Genomic DNA, 21,026 nt, shown 5'->3' with positions numbered 1-21,026 from the left:
GGAAGAGATGTAATTTATAAAACATCCCAATTGAATGAATCCGAGTCAGGGTGGCCGAGCGGTCTAAGGCACTACACTCAAGGGGCTTAGTTTCTTTCGTTCACGAAGTGAATCTGTGTATTCTGGTCCTCGTATGAGGGCGTGGGTTCGAATCCCACTTCTGACACGATATGTTTTATGAAATTAACTGGAAGAGATGTAATTTATAAAACGCCCCAATTGAAAGAATCCATGTCAGGATGCCCGAGCGGTCTAAGGCGCCAGACTCAAGGGGCTCAGTTTCCTTCGTTCACAACGTGAATCAGTGTATTCTGGTCCTCGTATGAGGGCGTGGGTTCGAATCCCACTTCTGACACGATATGTTTTATGAAATTAACTGGAAGAGATGTAATTTATAAAACGTCCCAATTGAATGAATCCAAGTCAGGATGGCGGAGCGGTCTAAGGCGCAAGACTCAAGGGGCGTAGTTTCTTTCGTTCTCAACGTGAATCAGTGTATTCTGGTCCTCGTATGAGGGCGTGGGTTCGAATCCCACTTCTGACACGATATGTTTTATGAAATTAACTGGAAGAGATGTAATTTATAAAACATCCCAATTGAATGAATCCAAGTCAGGGTGGCCGAGCGGTCTAAGGCGCTACACTCAAGGGGCTTAGTTTCTTTCGTTCACGACGTGAATCTGTGTATTCTGGTCCTCGTATGAGGGCGTGGGTTCGAATCCCACTTCTGGCACGATATCTTTTATGAAATTAACTGGAAGAGATGTAATTTATAAAACATCCCAATTGAATGAATCCGAGTCAGGGTGGCCGAGTGGTCTAAGGCGCTACACTCAAGGGGCTTAGTTTCTTTCGTTCACGACGTGAATCTGTGTATTCTGTTCCTCGTATGAGGGCGTGGGTTCGAATCCCACTTCTGACACGATATGTTTTATGAAATTAACTGGAAGAGATGTAATTTATAAAACATCCCAATTGAATGAATCCGAGTCAGGGTGGCCGAGTGGTCTAAGGCGCTACACTCAAGGGGCTTAGTTTCTTTCGTTCACGACGTGAATCTGTGTATTCTGTTCCTCGTATGAGGGCGTGGGTTCGAATCCCACTTCTGATACGATATTTTTTAAGAAAATAACTGGAAGAGATGTAATTGAAAACGTCCTAACTAGATAAAACCATGTCAGGATGGCCGAGTGGTCTAATGCGCCAGACTCGAAAGGCTTAGTTTCATTCCTTCCCGATGTGGATCTGTGTATTTTGGTCCTCGAATGAGGGCGTGGATTCAAATCCCAATTCTGACACGATATGTTTTATAAATATAACTGGAAAAGATGTAATTTATAAAACGTCCAAAGAAAACGAATCAATGTCAGGATGGCCGAGCGGTCTAAGGCGCCAGACTCAAGGGACCTAGTTTCTTTCGTTCTCAACGTGAATCAGTGTATTCTGGTCCTCGTAATAGGGCGTGGGTTCGAATCCCACTTCTGACACGATATGTTTTATGAAATTAACTGGAAGAGATGTAATTTATAAAACGTCCAAATTAGAAGTGACCACGTGAGGATGGCCGAGCGGTCTAAGGCGCTACACTCAAGGGGCTTAGTTTCTTTCGTTCACGACGTGAATCTGTGTATTCTGGTCCTCGTATGAGGGCGTGGGTTCGAATCCCACTTCTGGCACGATATCTTTTATGAAATTAACTGGAAGAGATGTAATTTATAAAACATCCCAATTGAATGAATCCGAGTCAGGGTGGCCGAGCGGTCTAAGGCGCTACACTCAAGGGGCTTAGTTTCTTTCGTTCACGACGTGAATCTGTGTATTCTGTTCCTCGTATGAGGGCGTGGGTTCGAATCCCTCTTCTGACACGATATGTTTTATGAAATTAACTGGAAGAGATGTAATTTATAAAACATCCCAATTGAATGAATCCGAGTCAGGGTGGCCGAGCGGTCTAAGGCGCTACACTCAAGGGGCTTAGTTTCTTTCGTTCACGAAGTGAATCTGTGTATTCTGGTCCTCGTATGAGGGCGTGGGTTCGAATCCCACTTCTGACACGATATGTTTTATGAAATTAACTGGAAGAGATGTAATTTATAAAACGTCCAAATTAGAAGTGACCACGCCAGGATGGCGGAGCGGTCTAAGGCGCAAGACTCAAGGGGCGTAGTTTCTTTCGTTCACAACGTGAATCTGTGTATTCTGGTCCTCGTATGAGGGCGTGGGTTCGAATCCCACTTCTGACACGATATGTTTTATGAAATTAACTGGAAGAGATGTAATTTATAAAACGTCCAAATTAGAAGTGACCACGCCAGGATGGCGGAGCGGTCTAAGGCGCAAGACTCAAGGGGCGTAGTTTCTTTCGTTCTCAACGTGAATCAGTGTATTCTGGTCCTCGTATGAGGGCGTGGGTTCGAATCCCACTTCTGACACGATATATATTAAAAAAATTAACTGGAAGAGATGTAATTTATAAAACATCCCAATTGAATGAATCCAAGTCAGGGTGGCCGAGCGGTCTAAGGCGCTACACTCAAGGGGCTTAGTTTCTTTCGTTCACGACGTGAATCTGTGTATTCTGGTCCTCGTATGAGGGCGTGGGTTCGGATCCCCTTCTGGCACGATATCTTTTATGAAATTAACTGGAAGAGATGTAATTTATAAAACATCCCAATTGAATGAATCCGAGTCAGGGTGGCCGAGCGGTCTAAGGCGCTACACTCAAGGGGCTTAGTTTCTTTCGTTCACGACGTGAATTTGTGTATTCTGTTCCTCGTATGAGGGCGTGGGTTCGAATCCCACTTCTGACACGATATGTTTTATGAAATTAACTGGAATAGATGTAATTTATAAAACGTCCAAATTAGAAGTGACCACGCCAGGATGGCGGAGCGGTCTAAGGCGCAAGACTCAAGGGGCGTAGTTTCTTTCGTTCACAACGTGAATCTGTGTATTCTGGTCCTCGTATGAGGGCGTGGGTTCGAATCCCACTTCTGACACGATATGTTTTATGAAATTAACTGGAAGAGATGTAATTTATAAAACGTCCAAATTAGAAGTGACCACGCCAGGATGGCGGAGCGGTCTAAGGCGCAAGACTCAAGGGGCGTAGTTTCTTTCGTTCTCAACGTGAATCAGTGTATTCTGGTCCTCGTATGAGGGCGTGGGTTCGAATCCCACTTCTGACACGATATGTTTTATGAAATTAACTGGAAGAGATGTAATTTATAAAACGTCCTTATTTGAATGAATCCAAGTCAGGATGGCGGAGCGGTCTAAGGCGCCAGACTCAAGGGACGTAGTTTCTTTCGCTCTCAACGTGAATCAGTGTATTTTGGTCCTCGTATGAGGGCGTTGGTTCGAATCCCACTTCTGACACGATATGTTTTATGAAATTAACTGGAAGAGATGTAATTTATAAAACGTCCCAATTGAATGAATCCAAGTCAGGAAGGCGGAGCGGTCTAAGGCGCCAGACTCAAGGGGCTCAGTTTCCTTCGTTCACAACGTGAATCTGTGTATTCTGGTCCTCGTATGAGGGCGTGGGTTCGAATCCCACTTTGACACGATACGTTTTATGAAATTAACTGGAAGAGATGTAATTTATAAAACATCCCAATTGAATGAATCCAAGTCAGGGTGGCCGAGCGGTCTAAGGCGCTACACTCAAGGGGCTTAGTTTCTTTCGTTCACGACGTGAATCTGTGTATTCTGGTCCTCGTATGAGGGCGTGGGTTCGAATCCCACTTCTGGCACGATATCTTTTATGAAATTAACTGGAAGAGATGTAATTTATAAAACATCCCAATTGAATGAATCCGAGTCAGGGTGGCCGAGCGGTCTAAGGCGCTACACTCAAGGGGCTTAGTTTCTTTCGTTCACGACGTGAATCTGTGTATTCTGTTCCTCGTATGAGGGCGTGGGTTCGAATCCCTCTTCTGACACGATATGTTTTATGAAATTAACTGGAAGAGATGTAATTTATAAAACATCCAAATTAGAAGTGACCACGCCAGGATGGCGGAGCGGTCTAAGGCGCAAGACTCAAGGGGCGTAGTTTCTTTCGTTCACAACGTGAATCTGTGTATTCTGGTCCTCGTATGAGGGCGTGGGTTCGAATCCCACTTCTGACACGATATGTTTTATGAAATTAACTGGAAGAGATGTAATTTATAAAACGTCCAAATTAGAAGTGACCACGCCAGGATGGCGGAGCGGTCTAAGGCGCAAGACTGAAGGGGCGTAGTTTCTTTCGTTCTCAACGTGAATCAGTGTATTCTGGTCCTCGTATGAGGGCGTGGGTTCGAATCCCACTTCTGACACGATATATTTAAGAAATTAACTGGAAGAGATGTAATTTATAAAACATCCCAATTGAATGAATCCAAGTCAGGGTGGCCGAGCGGTCTAAGGCGCTACACTCAAGGGGCTTAGTTTCTTTCGTTCACGACGTGAATCTGTGTATTCTGGTCCTCGTATGAGGGCGTGGGTTCGAATCCCCTTCTGGCACGATATCTTTTATGAAATTAACTGGAAGAGATGTAATTTATAAAACATCCCAATTGAATGAATCCGAGTCAGGGTGGCCGAGCGGTCTAAGGCGCTACACTCAAGGGGCTTAGTTTCTTTCGTTCACGACGTGAATTTGTGTATTCTGTTCCTCGTATGAGGGCGTGGGTTCGAATCCCACTTCTGACACGATATGTTTTATGAAATTAACTGGAATAGATGTAATTTATAAAACGTCCAAATTAGAAGTGACCACGCCAGGATGGCGGAGCGGTCTAAGGCGCAAGACTCAAGGGGCGTAGTTTCTTTCGTTCACAACGTGAATCTGTGTATTCTGGTCCTCGTATGAGGGCGTGGGTTTGAATCCCACTTCTGACACGATATGTTTTATGAAATTAACTGGAAGAGATGTAATTTATAAAACGTCCAAATTAGAAGTGACCACGCCAGGATGGCGGAGCGGTCTAAGGCGCAAGACTCAAGGGGCGTAGTTTCTTTCGTTCTCAACGTGAATCAGTGTATTCTGGTCCTCGTATGAGGGCGTGGGTTCGAATCCCACTTCTGACACGATATATTTAAGAAATTAACTGGAAGAGATGTAATTTATAAAACATCCCAATTGAATGAATCCAAGTCAGGGTGGCCGAGCGGTCTAAGGCGCTACACTCAAGGGGCTTAGTTTCTTTCGTTCACGACGTGAATCTGTGTATTCTGGTCCTCGTATGAGGGCGTGGGTTCGAATCCCCTTCTGGCACGATATCTTTTATGAAATTAACTGGAAGAGATGTAATTTATAAAACATCCCAATTGAATGAATCCGAGTCAGGGTGGCCGAGCGGTCTAAGGCGCTACACTCAAGGGGCTTAGTTTCTTTCGTTCACGACGTGAATTTGTGTATTCTGTTCCTCGTATGAGGGCGTGGGTTCGAATCCCACTTCTGACACGATATGTTTTATGAAATTAACTGGAATAGATGTAATTTATAAAACGTCCAAATTAGAAGTGACCACGCCAGGATGGCGGAGCGGTCTAAGGCGCAAGACTCAAGGGGCGTAGTTTCTTTCGTTCACAACGTGAATCTGTGTATTCTGGTCCTCGTATGAGGGCGTGGGTTTGAATCCCACTTCTGACACGATATGTTTTATGAAATTAACTGGAAGAGATGTAATTTATAAAACGTCCAAATTAGAAGTGACCACGCCAGGATGGCGGAGCGGTCTAAGGCGCAAGACTCAAGGGGCGTAGTTTCTTTCGTTCTCAACGTGAATCAGTGTATTCTGGTCCTCGTATGAGGGCGTGGGTTCGAATCCCACTTCTGACACGATATGTTTTATGAAATTAACTGGAAGAGATGTAATTTATAAAACGTCCTTATTTGAATGAATCCAAGTCAGGATGGCGGAGCGGTCTAAGGCGCCAGACTCAAGGGACGTAGTTTCTTTCGCTCTCAACGTGAATCAGTGTATTCTGGTCCTCGTATGAGGGCGTGGGTTCGAATCCCACTTCTGACACGATATGTTTTATGAAATTAACTGGAAGAGATGTAATTTATAAAACGTCCCAATTGAATGAATCCAAGTCAGGAAGGCGGAGCGGTCTAAGGCGCCAGACTCAAGGGGCTCAGTTTCCTTCGTTCACAACGTGAATCTGTGTATTCTGGTCCTCGTATGAGGGCGTGGGTTCGAATCCCACTTCTGACACGATATGTTTTATGAAATTAACTGGAAGAGATGTTATTTATAAAACATCCCAATTGAATGAATCCAAGTCAGGGTGGCCGAGCGGTCTAAGGCGCTACACTCAAGGGGCTTAGTTTCTTTCGTTCACGACGTGAATCTGTGTATTCTGGTCCTCGTATGAGGGCGTGGGTTCGAATCCCACTTCTGACGCGATATGTTTTATGAAATTAACTGGAAGAGATGTAATTTATAAAACGTCCAAATTAGAAGTGACCACGTCAGGATGGCGGAGCGGTCTAAGGCGCCAGACTCAATGGGCTCAGTTTCCTTCGTTCACAACGTGAGTCTGTGTATTCTGGTCCTCGTATGAGGGCGTGGGTTTTAATCCCACTTCTGACACGATATGTTTTATGAAATTAACTGGAAGAGATGTAATTTATGAAACGTCCAAATTAGAAGTGACCACGCCAGGATGGCGGAGCGGTCTAAGGCGCAAGACTCAAGGGGCGTAGTTTCTTTCGTTCACAACGTGAATCTGTGTATTCTGGTCCTCGTATGAGGGCGTGGGTTCGAGTCCCACTTCTGACACGATATGTTTTATGAAGTTAACTGGAAGAGATGTAATTTATAAAACGTCCAAATTAGAAGTGACCACGCCAGGATGGCGGAGCGCTCTAAGGCGCAAGTCTCAAGGGGCTCAGTTTCCTTCGTTCACAACGTGAATCTGTGTATTCTGGTCCTCGTATGAGGGCGTGGGTTCGAATCCCACTTCTGATACGATATGTTTTAAGAAAATAACTGGAAGAGATGTAATTGAAAACGTCCTAACTAGATAAAACCATGTCAGGATGGCCGAGTGGTCTAATGCGCCAGACTCGAAAGGCTTAGTTTCATTCCTTCCCGATGTGGATCTGTGTATTTTGGTCCTCGAATGAGGGCGTGGATTCAAATCCCAATTCTGACACGATATGTTTTATAAATATAACTGGAAAAGATGTAATTTATAAAACGTCCAAAGAAAACGAATCAATGTCAGGATGGCCGAGCGGTCTAAGGCGCCAGACTCAAGGGACCTAGTTTCTTTCGTTCTCAACGTGAATCAGTGTATTCTGGTCCTCGTAATAGGGCGTGGGTTCGAATCCCACTTCTGACACGATATGTTTTATGAAATTAACTGGAAGAGATGTAATTTATAAAACGTCCAAATTAGAAGTGACCACGTGAGGATGGCCGAGCGGTCTAAGGCGCTACACTCAAGGGGCTTAGTTTCTTTCGTTCACGACGTGAATCTGTGTATTCTGGTCCTCGTATGAGGGCGTGGGTTCGAATCCCACTTCTGGCACGATATCTTTTATGAAATTAACTGGAAGAGATGTAATTTATAAAACATCCCAATTGAATGAATCCGAGTCAGGGTGGCCGAGCGGTCTAAGGCGCTACACTCAAGGGGCTTAGTTTCTTTCGTTCACGACGTGAATCTGTGTATTCTGTTCCTCGTATGAGGGCGTGGGTTCGAATCCCTCTTCTGACACGATATGTTTTATGAAATTAACTGGAAGAGATGTAATTTATAAAACATCCCAATTGAATGAATCCGAGTCAGGGTGGCCGAGCGGTCTAAGGCGCTACACTCAAGGGGCTTAGTTTCTTTCGTTCACGAAGTGAATCTGTGTATTCTGGTCCTCGTATGAGGGCGTGGGTTCGAATCCCACTTCTGACACGATATGTTTTATGAAATTAACTGGAAGAGATGTAATTTATAAAACGTCCAAATTAGAAGTGACCACGCCAGGATGGCGGAGCGGTCTAAGGCGCAAGACTCAAGGGGCGTAGTTTCTTTCGTTCACAACGTGAATCTGTGTATTCTGGTCCTCGTATGAGGGCGTGGGTTCGAATCCCACTTCTGACACGATATGTTTTATGAAATTAACTGGAAGAGATGTAATTTATAAAACGTCCAAATTAGAAGTGACCACGCCAGGATGGCGGAGCGGTCTAAGGCGCAAGACTCAAGGGGCGTAGTTTCTTTCGTTCTCAACGTGAATCAGTGTATTCTGGTCCTCGTATGAGGGCGTGGGTTCGAATCCCACTTCTGACACGATATATATTAAAAAAATTAACTGGAAGAGATGTAATTTATAAAACATCCCAATTGAATGAATCCAAGTCAGGGTGGCCGAGCGGTCTAAGGCGCTACACTCAAGGGGCTTAGTTTCTTTCGTTCACGACGTGAATCTGTGTATTCTGGTCCTCGTATGAGGGCGTGGGTTCGGATCCCCTTCTGGCACGATATCTTTTATGAAATTAACTGGAAGAGATGTAATTTATAAAACATCCCAATTGAATGAATCCGAGTCAGGGTGGCCGAGCGGTCTAAGGCGCTACACTCAAGGGGCTTAGTTTCTTTCGTTCACGACGTGAATTTGTGTATTCTGTTCCTCGTATGAGGGCGTGGGTTCGAATCCCACTTCTGACACGATATGTTTTATGAAATTAACTGGAATAGATGTAATTTATAAAACGTCCAAATTAGAAGTGACCACGCCAGGATGGCGGAGCGGTCTAAGGCGCAAGACTCAAGGGGCGTAGTTTCTTTCGTTCACAACGTGAATCTGTGTATTCTGGTCCTCGTATGAGGGCGTGGGTTCGAATCCCACTTCTGACACGATATGTTTTATGAAATTAACTGGAAGAGATGTAATTTATAAAACGTCCAAATTAGAAGTGACCACGCCAGGATGGCGGAGCGGTCTAAGGCGCAAGACTCAAGGGGCGTAGTTTCTTTCGTTCTCAACGTGAATCAGTGTATTCTGGTCCTCGTATGAGGGCGTGGGTTCGAATCCCACTTCTGACACGATATGTTTTATGAAATTAACTGGAAGAGATGTAATTTATAAAACGTCCTTATTTGAATGAATCCAAGTCAGGATGGCGGAGCGGTCTAAGGCGCCAGACTCAAGGGACGTAGTTTCTTTCGCTCTCAACGTGAATCAGTGTATTCTGGTCCTCGTATGAGGGCGTTGGTTCGAATCCCACTTCTGACACGATATGTTTTATGAAATTAACTGGAAGAGATGTAATTTATAAAACGTCCCAATTGAATGAATCCAAGTCAGGAAGGCGGAGCGGTCTAAGGCGCCAGACTCAAGGGGCTCAGTTTCCTTCGTTCACAACGTGAATCTGTGTATTCTGGTCCTCGTATGAGGGCGTGGGTTCGAATCCCACTTTGACACGATACGTTTTATGAAATTAACTGGAAGAGATGTAATTTATAAAACATCCCAATTGAATGAATCCAAGTCAGGGTGGCCGAGCGGTCTAAGGCGCTACACTCAAGGGGCTTAGTTTCTTTCGTTCACGACGTGAATCTGTGTATTCTGGTCCTCGTATGAGGGCGTGGGTTCGAATCCCACTTCTGGCACGATATCTTTTATGAAATTAACTGGAAGAGATGTAATTTATAAAACATCCCAATTGAATGAATCCGAGTCAGGGTGGCCGAGCGGTCTAAGGCGCTACACTCAAGGGGCTTAGTTTCTTTCGTTCACGACGTGAATCTGTGTATTCTGTTCCTCGTATGAGGGCGTGGGTTCGAATCCCTCTTCTGACACGATATGTTTTATGAAATTAACTGGAAGAGATGTAATTTATAAAACATCCAAATTAGAAGTGACCACGCCAGGATGGCGGAGCGGTCTAAGGCGCAAGACTCAAGGGGCGTAGTTTCTTTCGTTCACAACGTGAATCTGTGTATTCTGGTCCTCGTATGAGGGCGTGGGTTCGAATCCCACTTCTGACACGATATGTTTTATGAAATTAACTGGAAGAGATGTAATTTATAAAACGTCCAAATTAGAAGTGACCACGCCAGGATGGCGGAGCGGTCTAAGGCGCAAGACTGAAGGGGCGTAGTTTCTTTCGTTCTCAACGTGAATCAGTGTATTCTGGTCCTCGTATGAGGGCGTGGGTTCGAATCCCACTTCTGACACGATATATTTAAGAAATTAACTGGAAGAGATGTAATTTATAAAACATCCCAATTGAATGAATCCAAGTCAGGGTGGCCGAGCGGTCTAAGGCGCTACACTCAAGGGGCTTAGTTTCTTTCGTTCACGACGTGAATCTGTGTATTCTGGTCCTCGTATGAGGGCGTGGGTTCGAATCCCCTTCTGGCACGATATCTTTTATGAAATTAACTGGAAGAGATGTAATTTATAAAACATCCCAATTGAATGAATCCGAGTCAGGGTGGCCGAGCGGTCTAAGGCGCTACACTCAAGGGGCTTAGTTTCTTTCGTTCACGACGTGAATTTGTGTATTCTGTTCCTCGTATGAGGGCGTGGGTTCGAATCCCACTTCTGACACGATATGTTTTATGAAATTAACTGGAATAGATGTAATTTATAAAACGTCCAAATTAGAAGTGACCACGCCAGGATGGCGGAGCGGTCTAAGGCGCAAGACTCAAGGGGCGTAGTTTCTTTCGTTCACAACGTGAATCTGTGTATTCTGGTCCTCGTATGAGGGCGTGGGTTTGAATCCCACTTCTGACACGATATGTTTTATGAAATTAACTGGAAGAGATGTAATTTATAAAACGTCCAAATTAGAAGTGACCACGCCAGGATGGCGGAGCGGTCTAAGGCGCAAGACTCAAGGGGCGTAGTTTCTTTCGTTCTCAACGTGAATCAGTGTATTCTGGTCCTCGTATGAGGGCGTGGGTTCGAATCCCACTTCTGACACGATATATTTAAGAAATTAACTGGAAGAGATGTAATTTATAAAACATCCCAATTGAATGAATCCAAGTCAGGGTGGCCGAGCGGTCTAAGGCGCTACACTCAAGGGGCTTAGTTTCTTTCGATCACGACGTGAATCTGTGTATTCTGGTCCTCGTATGAGGGCGTGGGTTCGAATCCCCTTCTGGCACGATATCTTTTATGAAATTAACTGGAAGAGATGTAATTTATAAAACATCCCAATTGAATGAATCCGAGTCAGGGTGGCCGAGCGGTCTAAGGCGCTACACTCAAGGGGCTTAGTTTCTTTCGTTCACGACGTGAATTTGTGTATTCTGTTCCTCGTATGAGGGCGTGGGTTCGAATCCCACTTCTGACACGATATGTTTTATGAAATTAACTGGAATAGATGTAATTTATAAAACGTCCAAATTAGAAGTGACCACGCCAGGATGGCGGAGCGGTCTAAGGCGCAAGACTCAAGGGGCGTAGTTTCTTTCGTTCACAACGTGAATCTGTGTATTCTGGTCCTCGTATGAGGGCGTGGGTTTGAATCCCACTTCTGACACGATATGTTTTATGAAATTAACTGGAAGAGATGTAATTTATAAAACGTCCAAATTAGAAGTGACCACGCCAGGATGGCGGAGCGGTCTAAGGCGCAAGACTCAAGGGGCGTAGTTTCTTTCGTTCTCAACGTGAATCAGTGTATTCTGGTCCTCGTATGAGGGCGTGGGTTCGAATCCCACTTCTGACACGATATGTTTTATGAAATTAACTGGAAGAGATGTAATTTATAAAACGTCCTTATTTGAATGAATCCAAGTCAGGATGGCGGAGCGGTCTAAGGCGCCAGACTCAAGGGACGTAGTTTCTTTCGCTCTCAACGTGAATCAGTGTATTCTGGTCCTCGTATGAGGGCGTGGGTTCGAATCCCACTTCTGACACGATATGTTTTATGAAATTAACTGGAAGAGATGTAATTTATAAAACGTCCCAATTGAATGAATCCAAGTCAGGAAGGCGGAGCGGTCTAAGGCGCCAGACTCAAGGGGCTCAGTTTCCTTCGTTCACAACGTGAATCTGTGTATTCTGGTCCTCGTATGAGGGCGTGGGTTCGAATCCCACTTCTGACACGATATGTTTTATGAAATTAACTGGAAGAGATGTTATTTATAAAACATCCCAATTGAATGAATCCAAGTCAGGGTGGCCGAGCGGTCTAAGGCGCTACACTCAAGGGGCTTAGTTTCTTTCGTTCACGACGTGAATCTGTGTATTCTGGTCCTCGTATGAGGGCGTGGGTTCGAATCCCACTTCTGACGCGATATGTTTTATGAAATTAACTGGAAGAGATGTAATTTATAAAACGTCCAAATTAGAAGTGACCACGTCAGGATGGCGGAGCGGTCTAAGGCGCCAGACTCAAGGGGCTCAGTTTCCTTCGTTCACAACGTGAGTCTGTGTATTCTGGTCCTCGTATGAGGGCGTGGGTTTTAATCCCACTTCTGACACGATATGTTTTATGAAATTAACTGGAAGAGATGTAATTTATGAAACGTCCAAATTAGAAGTGACCACGCCAGGATGGCGGAGCGGTCTAAGGCGCAAGACTCAAGGGGCGTAGTTTCTTTCGTTCACAACGTGAATCTGTGTATTCTGGTCCTCGTATGAGGGCGTGGGTTCGAGTCCCACTTCTGACACGATATGTTTTATGAAGTTAACTGGAAGAGATGTAATTTATAAAACGTCCAAATTAGAAGTGACCACGCCAGGATGGCGGAGCGCTCTAAGGCGCAAGTCTCAAGGGGCTCAGTTTCCTTCGTTCACAACGTGAATCTGTGTATTCTGGTCCTCGTATGAGGGCGTGGGTTCGAATCCCACTTCTGATACGATATGTTTTAAGAAAATAACTGGAAGAGATGTAATTGAAAACGTCCTAACTAGATAAAACCATGTCAGGATGGCCGAGTGGTCTAATGCGCCAGACTCGAAAGGCTTAGTTTCATTCCTTCCCGATGTGGATCTGTGTATTTTGGTCCTCGAATGAGGGCGTGGATTCAAATCCCAATTCTGACACGATATGTTTTATAAATATAACTGGAAAAGATGTAATTTATAAAACGTCCAAAGAAAACGAATCAATGTCAGGATGGCCGAGCGGTCTAAGGCGCCAGACTCAAGGGACCTAGTTTGTTTCGTTCTCAACGTGACTCAGTGTATTCTGGTCCTCGTAATAGGGCGTGGGTTCGAATCCCACTTCTGACACGATATGTTTTATGAAATTAACTGGAAGAGATGTAATTTATAAAACGTCCAAATTAGAAGTGACCACGTGAGGATGGCGGAGCGGTCTAAGGCGCGAGACTCAAGGGGCGTAGTTTCTTTCGTTCTCAACGTGAATCAGTGTATTCTGCTCCTCGTACGAGGGCGTGGGTTCGAATCCCACTTCTGACACGATATGTTTTATGAAATTAACTGGAAGAGATGTAATTTATAAAACATCCCAATTGAATGAATCCAAGTCAGGGTGGCCGAGCGGTCTAAGGCGCTTCACTCAAGGGGCTTAGTTTCTTTCGTTCACGACGTGAATCTGTGTATTCTGGTCCTCGTATGAGGGCGTGGGTTCGAATCCCACTTCTGGCACGATATCTTTTATGAAATTAACTGGAAGAGATGTAATTTATAAAACATCCCAATTGAATGAATCCGAGTCAGGGTGGCCGAGCGGTCTAAGGCGCTACACTCAAGGGGCTTAGTTTCTTTCGTTCACGACGTGAATCTGTGTATTCTGTTCCTCGTATGAGGGCGTGGGTTTGAATCCCACTTCTGACACGATATGTTTTATGAAATTAACTGGAAGAGATGTAATTTATAAAACATCCCAATTGAATGAATCCGAGTCAAGGTGGCCGAGCGGTCTAAGGCGCTACACTCAAGGGGCTTAGTTTCTTTCGTTCACGAAGTGAATCTGTGTATTCTGGTCCTCGTATGAGGGCGTGGGTTCGAATCCCACTTCTGACACGATATGTTTTATGAAATTAACTGGAAGAGATGTAATTTATAAAACGTCCAAATTAGAAGTGACCACGCCAGGATGGCGGAGCGGTCTAAGGCGCAAGACTCAAGGGGCGTAGTTTCTTTCGTTCTCAACGTGAATCAGTGTATTCTGGTCCTCGTATGAGGGCGTGGGTTCGAATCCCACTTCTGACACGATATGTTTTATGAAATTAACTGGAAGAGATGTAATTTATAAAACGTCCTTATTTGAATGAATCCAAGTCAGGATGGCGGAGCGGTCTAAGGCGCCAGACTCAAGGGACGTAGTTTCTTTCGCTCTCAACGTGAATCAGTGTATTCTGGTCCTCGTATGAGGGCGTGGGTTCGAATCCCACTTCTGACACGATATGTTTTATGAAATTAACTGGAAGAGATGTAATTTATAAAACGTCCCAATTGAATGAATCCAAGTCAGGAAGGCGGAGCGGTCTAAGGCGCCAGACTCAAGGGGCTCAGTTTCCTTCGTTCACAACGTGAATCTGTGTATTCTGGTCCTCGTATGAGGGCGTGGGTTCGAATCCCACTTCTGACACGATATGTTTTATGAAATTAACTGGAAGAGATGTTATTTATAAAACATCCCAATTGAATGAATCCAAGTCAGGGTGGCCGAGCGGTCTAAGGCGCTACACTCAAGGGGCTTAGTTTCTTTCGTTCACGACGTGTATCTGTGTATTCTGGTCCTCGTATGAGGGCGTGGGTTCGAATCCCACTTCTGACACGATATGTTTTATGAAATTAACTGGAAGAGATGTAATTTATAAAACGTCCAAATTAGAAGTGACCACGTCAGGATGGCGGAGCGGTCTAAGGCGCCAGACTCAAGGGGCTCAGTTTCCTTCGTTCACAACGTGAATCTGTGTATTCTGGTCCTCGTATGAGGGCGTGGGTTTTAATCCCACTTCTGACACGATATGTTTTATGAAATTAACTGGAAGAGATGTAATTTATGAAACGTCCAAATTAGAAGTGACCACGCCAGGATGGCGGAGCGGTCTAAGGCGCAAGACTCAAGGGGCGTAGTTTCTTTCGTTCACAACGTGAATCTGTGTATTCTGGTCCTCGTATGAGGGCGTGGGTTCGAGTCCCACTTCTGACACGATATGTTTTATGAAGTTAACTGGAAGAGATGTAATTTATAAAACGTCCAAATTAGAAGTGACCACGCCAGGATGGCGGAGCGCTCTAAGGCGCAAGTCTCAAGGGGCTCAGTTTCCTTCGTTCACAACGTGAATCTGTGTATTCTGGTCCTCGTATGAGGGCGTGGGTTCGAATCCCACTTCTGATACGATATGTTTTAAGAAAATAACTGGAAGAGATGTAATTGAAAACGTCCTAACTAGATAAAACCATGTCAGGATGGGCGAGTGGTCTAATGCGCCAGACTCGAAAGGCTTAGTTTCATTCCTTCCCGATGTGGATCTGTGTATTTTGGTCCTCGAATGAGGGCGTGGATTCAAATCCCAATTCTGACACGATGTTTTATAAATATAACTGGAAAAGATGTAATTTATAAAACGTCCAAAGAAAACGAATCAATGTCAGGATGGCCGAGCGGTCTAAGGCGCCAGACTCAAGGGACCTAGTTTGTTTCGTTCTCAACGTGACTCAGTGTATTCTGGTCCTCGTAATAGGGCGTGGGTTCGAATCCCACTTCTGACACGATATGTTTTATGAAATTAACTGGAAGAGATGTAATTTATAAAACGTCCAAATTAGAAGTGACCACGTGAGGATGGCGGAGCGGTCTAAGGCGCGAGACTCAAGGGGCGTAGTTTCTTTCGTTCTCAACGTGAATCAGTGTATTCTGCTCCTCGTATGAGGGCGTGGGTTCGAATCCCACTTCTGACACGATATGTTTTATGAAATTTACTGGAAGAGATGTAATTTATAAAACATCCCAATTGAATGAATCCAAGTCAGGGTGGCCGAGCGGTCTAAGGCGCTTCACTCAAGGGGCTTAGTTTCTTTCGTTCACGACGTGAATCTGTGTATTCTGGTCCTCGTATGAGGGCGTGGGTTCGAATCCCACTTCTGGCACGATATCTTTTATGAAATTAACTGGAAGAGATGTAATTTATAAAACATCCCAATTGAATGAATCCGAGTCAGGGTGGCCGAGCGGTCTAAGGCGCTACACTCAAGGGGCTTAGTTTCTTTCGTTCACGACGTGAATCTGTGTATTCTGTTCCTCGTATGAGGGCGTGGGTTCGAATCCCACTTCTGACACGATATGTTTTATGAAATTAACTGGAAGAGATGTAATTTATAAAACATCCCAATTGAATGAATCCGAGTCAGGGTGGCCGAGCGGTCTAAGGCGCTACACTCAAGGGGCTTAGTTTCTTTCGTTCACGAAGTGAATCTGTGTATTCTGGTCCTCGTATGAGGGCGTGGGTTCGAATCCCACTTCTGACACGATATGTTTTATGAAATTAACTGGAAGAGATGTAATTTATAAAACGTCCAAATTAGAAGTGACCACGCCAGGATGGCGGAGCGGTCTAAGGCGCAAGACTCAAGGGGCGTAGTTTCTTTCGTTCTCAACGTGAATCAGTGTATTCTGGTCCTCGTATGAGGGCGTGGGTTCGAATCCCACTTCTGACACGATATATATTAAAAAAATTAACTGGAAGAGATGTAATTTATAAAACATCCCAATTGAATGAATCCAAGTCAGGGTGGCCGAGCGGTCTAAGGCGCCAGACTCAAGGGACCTAGTTTCTTTCGCTCTCAACGTGAATCTGTGTATTCTGGTCCTTGTATGAGGGCGTGGGTTCGAATCCCACTTCTGACACGATATGTTTTATGAAATTAACTGGAAGAGATGTAATTTATAAAACATCCCAATTGAATGAATCCAAGTCAGGGTGGCCGAGCGGTCTAAGGCGCTACACTCAAGGGGCTTAGTTTCTTTCGTTCACGACGTGAATCTGTGTATTCTGGTCCTCGTATGAGGGCGTGGGTTCGAATCCCACTTCTGACACGATATATTTTATGAAATTAACTGGAAGAGATGTAATTTATAAAACGTCCAAATTAGAAGTGACCACGTCAGGATGGCGGAGCGGTCTAAGGCGCCAGACTCAAGGGGCTCAGTTTCCTTCGTTCACAACGTGAATCTGTGTATTCTGGTCCTCGTATGAGGGCGTGGGTTTGAATCCCACTTCTGAAACGGTATGTTTTATGAAATTAACTGGAAGAGATGTAATTTATAAAACGTCCAAATTAGAAGTGACCACGCCAGGATGGCGGAGCGGTCTAAGGCGCAAGACTCAAGGGGCGTAGTTTCTTTCGTTCACAACGTGAATCTGTGTATTCTGGTCCTCGTATGAGGGCGGGGGTTCGAATCCCACTTCTGATACGATATGTTTTAAGAAAATAACTGGAAGAGATGTAATTGAAAACGTCCTAACTAGATAAAACCATGTCAGGATGGCCGAGTGGTCTAATGCGCCAGACTCGAAAGGCTTAGTTTCATTCCTTCCCGATGTGGATCTGTGTATTTTGGTCCTCGAATGAGGGCGTGGATTCAAATCCCAATTCTGACACGATATGTTTTATAAATATAACTGGAAAAGATGTAATTTATAAAACGTCCAAAGAAAACGAATCAATGTCAGGGTGGCCGAGCGGTCTAAGGCGCCAGACTCAAGGGACCTAGTTTGTTTCGTTCTCAACGTGACTCAGTGTATTCTGGTCCTCGTAATAGGGCGTGGGTTCGAATCCCACTTCTGACACGATATGTTTTATGAAATTAACTGGAAGAGATGTAATTTATAAAACGTCCAAATTAGAAGTGACCACGTGAGGATGGCGGAGCGGTCTAAGGCGCGAGACTCAAGGGGCGTAGTTTCTTTCGTTCTCAACGTGAATCAGTGTATTCTGCTCCTCGTATGAGGGCGTGGGTTCGAATCCCACTTCTGACACGATATGTTTTATGAAATTTACTGGAAGAGATGTAATTTATAAAACATCCCAATTGAATGAATCCAAGTCAGGGTGGCCGAGCGGTCTAAGGCGCTTCACTCAAGGGGCTTAGTTTCTTTCGTTCACGACGTGAATCTGTGTATTCTGGTCCTCGTATGAGGGCGTGGGTTCGAATCCCACTTCTGGCACGATATCTTTTATGAAATTAACTGGAAGAGATGTAATTTATAAAACATCCCAATTGAATGAATCCGAGTCAGGGTGGCCGAGCGGTCTAAGGCGCTACACTCAAGGGGCTTAGTTTCTTTCGTTCACGACGTGAATCTGTGTATTCTGTTCCTCGTATGAGGGCGTGGGTTCGAATCCCACTTCTGACACGATATGTTTTATGAAATTAACTGGAAGAGATGTAATTTATAAAACATCCCAATTGAATGAATCCGAGTCAGGGTGGCCGAGCGGTCTAAGGCGCTACACTCAAGGGGCTTAGTTTCTTTCGTTCACGAAGTGAATCTGTGTATTCTGGTCCTCGTATGAGGGCGTGGGTTCGAATCCCACTTCTGACACGATATGTTTTATGAAATTAACTGGAAGAGATGTAATTTATAAAACGTCCAAATTAGAAGTGACCACGCCAGGATGGCGGAGCGGTCTAAGGCGCAAGACTCAAGGGGCGTAGTTTCTTTCGTTCTCAACGTGAATCAGTGTATTCTGGTCCTCGTATGAGGGCGTGGGTTCGAATCCCACTTCTGACACGATATATATTAAAAAAATTAACTGGAAGAGATGTAATTTATAAAACATCCCAATTGAATGAATCCAAGTCAGGGTGGCCGAGCGGTCTAAGGCGCCAGACTCAAGGGACCTAGTTTCTTTCGCTCTCAACGTGAATCTGTGTATTCTGGTCCTCGTATGAGGGCGTGGGTTCGAATCCCACTTCTGACACGATATGTTTTATGAAATTAACTGGAAGAGATGTAATTTATAAAACATCCCAATTGAATGAATCCAAGTCAGGGTGGCCGAGCGGTCTAAGGCGCTACACTCAAGGGGCTTAGTTTCTTTCGTTCACGACGTGAATCTGTGTATTCTGGTCCTCGTATGAGGGCGTGGGTTCGAATCCCACTTCTGATACGATATGTTTTAAGAAAATAACTGGAAGAGATGTAATTGAAAACGTCCTAACTAGATAAAACCATGTCAGGATGGGCGAGTGGTCTAATGCGCCAGACTCGAAAGGCTTAGTTTCATTCCTTCCCGATGTGGATCTGTGTATTTTGGTCCTCGAATGAGGGCGTGGATTCAAATCCCAATTCTGACACGATGTTTTATAAATATAACTGGAAAAGATGTAATTTATAAAACGTCCAAAGAAAACGAATCAATGTCAGGATGGCCGAGCGGTCTAAGGCGCCAGACTCAAGGGACCTAGTTTGTTTCGTTCTCAACGTGACTCAGTGTATTCTGGTCCTCGTAATAGGGCGTGGGTTCGAATCCCACTTCTGACACGATATGTTTTATGAAATTAACTGGAAGAGATGTAATTTATAAAACGTCCAAATTAGAAGTGACCACGTGAGGATGGCGGAGCGGTCTAAGGCGCGAGACTCAAGGGGCGTAGTTTCTTTCGTTCTCAACGTGAATCAGTGTATTCTGCTCCTCGTATGAGGGCGTGGGTTCGAATCCCACTTCTGACACGATATGTTTTATGAAATTTACTGGAAGAGATGTAATTTATAAAACATCCCAATTGAATGAATCCAAGTCAGGGTGGCCGAGCGGTCTAAGGCGCTTCACTCAAGGGGCTTAGTTTCTTTCGTTCACGACGTGAATCTGTGTATTCTGGTCCTCGTATGAGGGCGTGGGTTCGAATCCCACTTCTGGCACGATATCTTTTATGAAATTAACTGGAAGAGATGTAATTTATAAAACATCCCAATTGAATGAATCCGAGTCAGGGTGGCCGAGCGGTCTAAGGCGCTACACTCAAGGGGCTTAGTTTCTTTCGTTCACGACGTGAATCTGTGTATTCTGTTCCTCGTATGAGGGCGTGGGTTCGAATCCCACTTCTGACACGATATGTTTTATGAAATTAACTGGAAGAGATGTAATTTATAAAACATCCCAATTGAATGAATCCGAGTCAGGGTGGCCGAGCGGTCTAAGGCGCTACACTCAAGGGGCTTAGTTTCTTTCGTTCACGAAGTGAATCTGTGTATTCTGGTCCTCGTATGAGGGCGTGGGTTCGAATCCCACTTCTGACACGATATGTTTTATGAAATTAACTGGAAGAGATGTAATTTATAAAACGTCCAAATTAGAAGTGACCACGCCAGGATGGCGGAGCGGTCTAAGGCGCAAGACTCAAGGGGCGTAGTTTCTTTCGTTCTCAACGTGAATCAGTGTATTCTGGTCCTCGTATGAGGGCGTGGGTTCGAATCCCACTTCTGACACGATATATATTAAAAAAATTAACTGGAAGAGATGTAATTTATAAAACATCCCAATTGAATGAATCCAAGTCAGGGTGGCCGAGCGGTCTAAGGCGCCAGACTCAAGGGACCTAGTTTCTTTCGCTCTCAACGTGAATCTGTGTATTCTGGTCCTTGTATGAGGGCGTGGGTTCGAATCCCACTTCTGACACGATATGTTTTATGAAATTAACTGGAAGAGATGTAATTTATAAAACATCCCAATTGAATGAATCCAAGTCAGGGTGGCCGAGCGGTCTAAGGCGCTACACTCAAGGGGCTTAGTTTCTTTCGTTCACGACGTGAATCTGTGTATTCTGGTCCTCGTATGAGGGCGTGGGTTCGAATCCCACTTCTGACACGATATATTTTATGAAATTAACTGGAAGAGATGTAATTTATAAAACGTCCAAATTAGAAGTGACCACGTCAGGATGGCGGAGCGGTCTAAGGCGCCAGACTCAAGGGGCTCAGTTTCCTTCGTTCACAACGTGAATCTGTGTATTCTGGTCCTCGTATGAGGGCGTGGGTTTGAATCCCACTTCTGAAACGGTATGTTTTATGAAATTAACTGGAAGAGATGTAATTTATAAAACGTCCAAATTAGAAGTGACCACGCCAGGATGGCGGAGCGGTCT

General features: G+C 44.6%; 3 non-coding genes across 3 annotated transcripts; all 3 read left to right on the top strand.

Moving 5' to 3' along the window:
- The first annotated feature begins 16,662 nt into the window (after positions 1-16,662).
- Positions 16,663-16,784, top strand: TRNAL-CAA (transfer RNA leucine (anticodon CAA)). Its single transcript has 2 exons — positions 16,663-16,700; positions 16,739-16,784. It is a non-coding gene; the product is annotated as a tRNA-Leu (tRNA).
- Positions 16,785-18,740: 1,956 nt separating this feature from the next.
- TRNAL-CAA (transfer RNA leucine (anticodon CAA)) lies at positions 18,741-18,862 on the top strand. The gene is made up of 2 exons: positions 18,741-18,778; positions 18,817-18,862. It is a non-coding gene; the product is annotated as a tRNA-Leu (tRNA).
- Positions 18,863-20,438: 1,576 nt separating this feature from the next.
- Positions 20,439-20,560, top strand: TRNAL-CAA (transfer RNA leucine (anticodon CAA)). The gene is made up of 2 exons: positions 20,439-20,476; positions 20,515-20,560. It is a non-coding gene; the product is annotated as a tRNA-Leu (tRNA).
- The last annotated feature ends 466 nt before the right edge of the window (positions 20,561-21,026 follow it).

The sequence above is a fragment of the Phalangium opilio genome, unplaced genomic scaffold (assembly GCF_054372755.1).
Source record: "Phalangium opilio isolate 3A_F unplaced genomic scaffold, DU_Popi_V2 ptg000061l_1, whole genome shotgun sequence".
NCBI lineage: Eukaryota > Metazoa > Arthropoda > Arachnida > Opiliones > Phalangiidae > Phalangium > Phalangium opilio.
This window is presented reverse-complemented; position numbering and strand designations above follow the sequence as displayed.